Source organism: Eleutherodactylus coqui, chromosome 13 (genome assembly GCF_035609145.1).
Source record: "Eleutherodactylus coqui strain aEleCoq1 chromosome 13, aEleCoq1.hap1, whole genome shotgun sequence".
In the NCBI taxonomy this organism is placed as follows: domain Eukaryota; kingdom Metazoa; phylum Chordata; class Amphibia; order Anura; family Eleutherodactylidae; genus Eleutherodactylus; species Eleutherodactylus coqui.
Window position 1 is genome coordinate 78,931,721 of NC_089849.1, and position 7,500 is coordinate 78,939,220.

A 7,500-nucleotide genomic window follows, 5' to 3' on the forward strand; every position below is an offset into this window, starting at 1 on the left:
CTTTTTCATGGTAGCATGGCCGAGCGGTCTAAGGCGCTGGATTAAGCCTCCAGTCTCTTTGGAGGCGTGGGTTCGAATCCCACTGCTGCCAGTTTTGAACTTTGAAAGCTCTCAAGATGCTTGGTAAACCTTTTAGTGGTCAGAAGAAGTTGTTTTTGATGATGCTCAGAAATGGACTTCTTGGCCTTTTCTGAAACTGAACAAACTGTATGAGAAAAGGCTTTTGATAATATTCCCAAGATGTTATGGCACAGATTAAGCTACCCTGATGCGCTAGCTAAGTAGACATTAGGCGCACTCCACGATCTTGCACTTCAAAGCCTTCAATAGCCTAGAAACATCTGAAAAAGCAGTAGTGCGGTAATACTGTTGAACTCACTTGCGTTTGCTTCCTTTCTAACTGGAGGAATGCATTTTCAGCCTTCTGCTGCCATCATTAAATATTCAGCTCGAATGCAGCAACAATTCTTCTTTTTAAATCAAATACTGGAAAAGGACTTCTTGCCAGGAGAAATGTTCTTTATGAAATCTCTTGGACATTTTGATCCAAAATTATCCACTTTTTCATGGTAGCATAGCCGAGCGGTCTAAGGCGCTGGATTAAGGCTCCAGTCTCTTTGGAGGCGTGGGTTCGATTCCCACTGCTGCCAGTTTTAAACTTTGAAAGCTCTCAAGTTGCTTTCTGAACATTTTAGTGGTCAGAAGAAGTTGCTTTTGATGATGCTCAGAAATGGACTTCTTGGCCTTTTCTGAAACTGAACAAACTGTTTGAGAAAAGGCTTTTGATAATATTCCCAAGATGTTATGGCACAGATTAAGCTACCCTGATGCGCTAGCTAAGTAGACATTAGGCGTACTCCACGATCTTGCACTTCAAAGCCATCAATAGCCTAGGAACATCTGAAAAAGCAGTAGTGCGGTAATACTGTTGAACTCACTTGCGTTTGCTTCCTTTCTAACTGTAGGAATGCATTTTCAGCCTTCTGCTGCTATCATTAAATATTCAGCTCGAATGCAGCAATAATTCTTCTTTTTAAATCAAATACTGGAAAAGGACTTCTTGCCAGGACAAATGTTCTTTATGAAATCTCTTGGACATTTTCATCCAAAATTATCCACTTTTCCATGGTAGCATGGCCGAGCGGTCTAAGGCGCTGGATTAAGCCTCCAGTCTCTTTGGAGGCGTGGGTTCGAATCCCACTGCTGCCAGTTTTGAACTTTGAAAGCTCTCAAGATGCTTGGTAAACTTTTTTTAGTGGTCAGAAGAACTTGCTTTTGATGATGCTCAGAAATGGACTTCTTGGCCTTTTCTGAAACTGAACAAACTGTATGAGAAAAGGCCTTTGATGATATTCCCAAGATGTTTTGGCACAGATTAAGCTACCCTGATGTGCTAGCTAAGTAGACATTAGGCGCACTCCACGATCTTGCACTTCAAAGCCTTCAATAGCCTAGGAACATCTGAAAAAGCAGTAGTGCGGTAATACTGTTGAACTCACTTGCGTTTGCTTCCTTTCTAACTGGAGGAATGCATTTTCAGCCTTCTGCTGCCATCATTAAATATTCAGCTCGAATGCAGCAACAATTCTTCTTTTTAAATCAAATTCAGGAAAAGGATTTCTTGCCAGGAGAAATGTTCTTTATGAAATCTCTTGGACATTTTGATCCAAAATTATCCACTTTTTCATGGTAGCACGGCCGAGCGGTCTAAGGCGCTGGATTAAGCCTCCAGTCTCTTTGGAGGCGTGGGTTCGAATCCCACTGCTGCCAGTTTTGAACTTTGAAAGCTCTCAAGATGCTTGGTAAACCTTTTAGTGGTCAGAAGAAGTTGCTTTTGATGATGCTCAGAAATGGACTTCTTGGCCTTTTCTGAAACTGAACAAACTGTATGAGAAAAGGACTTTGATGATATTCCCAAAATGTTTTGGCACAGATTAAGCTACCCTGATGTGCTAGCTAAGTAGACATTAGGCGCACTCCACGATCTTGCACTTCAAAGCCTTCAATAGCCTAGGAACATCTGAAAAAGCAGTAGTGCGGTAATACTGTTGAACTCACTTGCGTTTGCTTCCTTTCTAACTGGAGGAATGCATTTTCAGCCTTCTGCTGCCATCATTAAATATTCAGCTCGAATGCAGCAACAATTCTTCTTCTTTTTAAATCAAATTCAGGAAAAGGATTTCTTGCCAGGAGAAATGTTCTTTATGAAATCTCTTGGACATTTTGATCCAAAATTATCCACTTTTTCATGGTAGCATGGCCAAGCGGTCTAAGGCGCTGGATTAAAGCTCCAGTCTCTTTGGAGGCGTGGGTTTGAATCCCACTGCTGCCAGTTTTCAACTTTGAAAGCTCTCAAGTTGCTTTCTGAACATTTTAGTGGTCAGAAGAAGTTGCTTTTGATGATGCTCAGAAATGGACTTCTTGGCCTTTTCTGAAACTGAACAAACAGTATGAGAAAAGGCTTTTGATGATATTCCCAAAATGTTTTGGCACAGATTAAGCTACCCTGATGCGCTAGCTAAGTAGACATTAGGCACACTCCACGATCTTGCACTTCAAAGCCTTCAATAGCCTAGAAACATCTGAAAAAGCAGTAGTGCGGTAACACTGTTGAACTCACTTGCGTTTGCTTCCTTTCTAACTGGAGGAATGCATTTTCAGCCTTCTGCTGCCATCATTAAATATTCAGCTCGAATGCAGCAACAATTCTTCCTCTTTTTAAATCAAATTCAGGAAAAGGATTTCTTGCCAGGAGAAATGTTCTTTATGAAATCTCTTGGACATTTTCATCCAAAATTATCCACTTTTTCATGGTAGCATGGCCGAGCGGTCTAAGGCGCTGGATTAAGCCTCCAGTCTCTTTGGAGGCGTGGGTTCGAATCCCACTGCTGCCAGTTTTGAACTTTGAAAGCTCTCAAGATGCTTGGTAAACCTTTTAGTGGTCAGAAGAAGTTGTTTTTGATGATGCTCAGAAATGGACTTCTTGGCCTTTTCTGAAACTGAACAAACTGTATAAGAAAAGGCTTTTGATAATATTCCCAAGATGTTATGGCACAGATTAAGCTACCCTGATGCGCTAGCTAAGTAGACATTAGGCGCACTCCACGATCTTGCACTTCAAAGCCTTCAATAGCCTAGAAACATCTGAAAAAGCAGTAGTGCGGTAATACTGTTGAACTCACTTGCGTTTGCTTCCTTTCTAACTGGAGGAATGCATTTTCAGCCTTCTGCTGCCATCATTAAATATTCAGCTCGAATGCAGCAACAATTCTTCTTTTTAAATCAAATACTGGAAAAGGACTTCTTGCCAGGAGAAATGTTCTTTATGAAATCTCTTGGACATTTTGATCCAAAATTATCCACTTTTTCATGGTAGCATAGCCGAGCGGTCTAAGGCGCTGGATTAAGGCTCCAGTCTCTTTGGAGGCGTGGGTTTCGATTCCCACTGCTGCCAGTTTTAAACTTTGAAAGCTCTCAAGTTGCTTTCTGAACATTTTAGTGGTCAGAAGAAGTTGCTTTTGATGATGCTCAGAAATGGACTTCTTGGCCTTTTCTGAAACTGAACAAACTGTTTGAGAAAAGGCTTTTGATAATATTCCCAAGATGTTATGGCACAGATTAAGCTACCCTGATGCGCTAGCTAAGTAGACATTAGGCGTACTCCACGATCTTGCACTTCAAAGCCATCAATAGCCTAGGAACATCTGAAAAAGCAGTAGTGCGGTAATACTGTTGAACTCACTTGCGTTTGCTTCCTTTCTAACTGTAGGAATGCATTTTCAGCCTTCTGCTGCTATCATTAAATATTCAGCTCGAATGCAGCAATAATTCTTCTTTTTAAATCAAATACTGGAAAAGGACTTCTTGCCAGGACAAATGTTCTTTATGAAATCTCTTGGACATTTTCATCCAAAATTATCCACTTTTCCATGGTAGCATGGCCGAGCGGTCTAAGGCGCTGGATTAAGCCTCCAGTCTCTTTGGAGGCGTGGGTTCGAATCCCACTGCTGCCAGTTTTGAACTTTGAAAGCTCTCAAGATGCTTGGTAAACTTTTTTTAGTGGTCAGAAGAACTTGCTTTTGATGATGCTCAGAAATGGACTTCTTGGCCTTTTCTGAAACTGAACAAACTGTATGAGAAAAGGCCTTTGATGATATTCCCAAGATGTTTTGGCACCGATTAAGCTACCCTGATGTGCTAGCTAAGTAGACATTAGGCGCACTCCACGATCTTGCACTTCAAAGCCTTCAATAGCCTAGGAACATCTGAAAAAGCAGTAGTGCGGTAATACTGTTGAACTCACTTGCGTTTGCTTCCTTTCTAACTGGAGGAATGCATTTTCAGCCTTCTGCTGCCATCATTAAATATTCAGCTCGAATGCAGCAACAATTCTTCTTTTTAAATCAAATTCAGGAAAAGGATTTCTTGCCAGGAGAAATGTTCTTTATGAAATCTCTTGGACATTTTCATCCAAAATTATCCACTTTTCCATGGTAGCATGGCCGAGCGGTCTAAGGCGCTGGATTAAGCCTCCAGTCTCTTTGGAGGTGTGGGTTCGAATCCCACTGCTGCCAGTTTTGAACTTTGAAAGCTCTCAAGATGCTTGGTAAACCTTTTAGTGGTCAGAAGAACTTGCTTTTGATGATGCTCAGAAATGGACTTCTTGGCCTTTTCTGAAACTGAACAAACTGTATGAGAAAAGGCCTTTGATGATATTCCCAAGATGTTTTGGCACAGATTAAGCTACCCTGATGTGCTAGCTAAGTAGACATTAGGCGCACTCCACGATCTTGCACTTCAAAGCCTTCAATAGCCTAGGAACATCTGAAAAAGCAGTAGTGCGGTAATACTGTTGAACTCACTTGCGTTTGCTTCCTTTCTAACTGGAGGAATGCATTTTCAGCCTTCTGCTGCCATCATTAAATATTCAGCTCGAATGCAGCAACAATTCTTCTTCTTTTTAAATCAAATTCAGGAAAAGGATTTCTTGCCAGGAGAAATGTTCTTTATGAAATCTCTTGGACATTTTGATCCAAAATTATCCACTTTTTCATGGTAGCATGGCCGAGCGGTCTAAGGCGCTGGATTAAGCCTCCAGTCTCTTTGGAGGCGTGGGTTCGAATCCCACTGCTGCCAGTTTTGAACTTTGAAAGCTCTCAAGATGCTTGGTAAACCTTTTAGTGGTCAGAAGAAGTTGCTTTTGATGATGCTCAGAAATGGACTTCTTGGCCTTTTCTGAAACTGAACAAACTGTATGAGAAAAGGACTTTGATGATATTCCCAAAATGTTTTGGCACAGATTAAGCTACCCTGATGTGCTAGCTAAGTAGACATTAGACGCACTCCACGATCTTGCACTTCAAAGCCTTCAATAGCCTAGGAACATCTGAAAAAGCAGTAGTGCGGTAATACTGTTGAACTCACTTGCGTTTGCTTCCTTTCTAACTGGAGGAATGCATTTTCAGCCTTCTGCTGCCATCATTAAATATTCAGCTCGAATGCAGCAACAATTCTGCTTTTTAAATCAAATTCAGGAAAAGGATTTCTTGCCAGGAGAAATGTTCTTTATGAAATCTCTTGGACATTTTGATCCAAAATTATCCACTTTTTCATGGTAGCACGGCCGAGCGATCTAAGGCGCTGGATTAAGCCTCCAGTCTCTTTGGAGGCGTGGGTTCGAATCCCACTGCTGCCAGTTTTGAACTTTGAAAGCTCTCAAGATGCTTGGTAAACCTTTTAGTGGTCAGAAGAACTTGCTTTTGATGATGCTCAGAAATGGACTTCTTGGCCTTTTCTGAAACTGAACAAACTGTATGAGAAAAGGCTTTTGATAATATTCCCAAGATGTTATGGCACAGATTAAGCTACCCTGATGCGCTAGCTAAGTAGACATTAGGCGGACTGCACGATCTTGCACTTCAAAGCCTTCAATAGCCTAGAAACATCTGAAAAAGCAGTAGTGCGGTAATACTGTTGAACTCACTTGCGTTTGCTTCCTTTCTAACTGGAGGAATGCATTTTCAGCCTTCTGCTGCCATCATTAAATATTCAGCTCGAATGCAGCAACAATTCTTCTTTTTAAATCAAATTCAGGAAAAGGATTTCTTGCCAGGAGAAATGTTCTTTATGAAATCTCTTGGACATTTTGATCCAAAATTATCCACTTTTTCATGGTAGCATGGCCGAGCGGTCTAAGGCGCTGGATTAAGCCTCCAGTCTCTTTGGAGGCGTGGGTTCGAATCCCACTGCTGCCAGTTTTGAACTTTGAAAGCTCTCAAGATGCTTGGTAAACCTTTTAGTGGTCAGAAGAAGTTGCTTTTGATGATGCTCAGAAATGGACTTCTTGGCCTTTTCTGAAACTGAACAAACTGTATGAGAAAAGGACTTTGATGATATTCCCAAAATGTTTTGGCACAGATTAAGCTACCCTGATGTGCTAGCTAAGTAGACATTAGGCGCACTCCACGATCTTGCACTTCAAAGCCTTCAATAGCCTAGGAACATCTGAAAAAGCAGTAGTGCGGTAATACTGTTGAACTCACTTGCGTTTGCTTCCTTTCTAACTGGAGGAATGCATTTTCAGCCTTCTGCTGCCATCATTAAATATTCAGCTCGAATGCAGCAACAATTCTTCTTCTTTTTAAATCAAATTCAGGAAAAGGATTTCTTGCCAGGAGAAATGTTCTTTATGAAATCTCTTGGACATTTTGATCCAAAATTATCCACTTTTTCATGGTAGCACGGCCGAGCGGTCTAAGGCGCTGGATTAAGCCTCCAGTCTCTTTGGAGGCGTGGGTTCGAATCCCACTGCTGCCAGTTTTGAACTTTGAAAGCTCTCAAGATGCTTGGTAAACCTTTTAGTGGTCAGAAGAACTTGCTTTTGATGATGCTCAGAAATGGACTTCTTGGCCTTTTCTGAAACTGAACAAACTGTATGAGAAAAGGCTTTTGATAATATTCCCAAGATGTTATGGCACAGATTAAGCTACCCCGATGCGCTAGCTAAGTAGACATTAGGCGGACTGCACGATCTTGCACTTCAAAGCCTTCAATAGCCTAGAAACATCTGAAAAAGCAGTAGTGCGGTAATACTGTTGAACTCACTTGCGTTTGCTTCCTTTCTAACTGGAGGAATGCATTTTCAGCCTTCTGCTGCCATCATTAAATATTCAGCTCGAATGCAGCAACAATTCTTCTTTTTAAATCAAATTCAGGAAAAGGATTTCTTGCCAGGAGAAATGTTCTTTATGAAATCTCTTGGACATTTTCATCCAAAATTATCCACTTTTTCATGGTAGCATGGCCGAGCGGTCTAAGGCGCTGGATTAAGGCTCCAGTCTCTTTGGAGGTGTGGGTTCGAATCCCATTGCTGCCAGTTTTGAACTTTGAAAGCTCTCAAGATGCTTGGTAAACCTTTTAGTGGTCAGAAGAACTTGCTTTTGATGATGCTCAGAAATGGACTTCTTGGCCTTTTCTGAAACTGAACAAACTGTATGAGAA

General features: G+C 41.3%; 1 non-coding gene across 1 annotated transcript; it reads left to right on the forward strand.

Moving 5' to 3' along the window:
- The first annotated feature begins 2,250 nt into the window (after positions 1 to 2,250).
- Positions 2,251 to 2,332, forward strand: TRNAF-AAA (transfer RNA phenylalanine (anticodon AAA)). Its single transcript has one exon. It is a non-coding gene; the product is annotated as a tRNA-Phe (tRNA).
- The last annotated feature ends 5,168 nt before the right edge of the window (positions 2,333 to 7,500 follow it).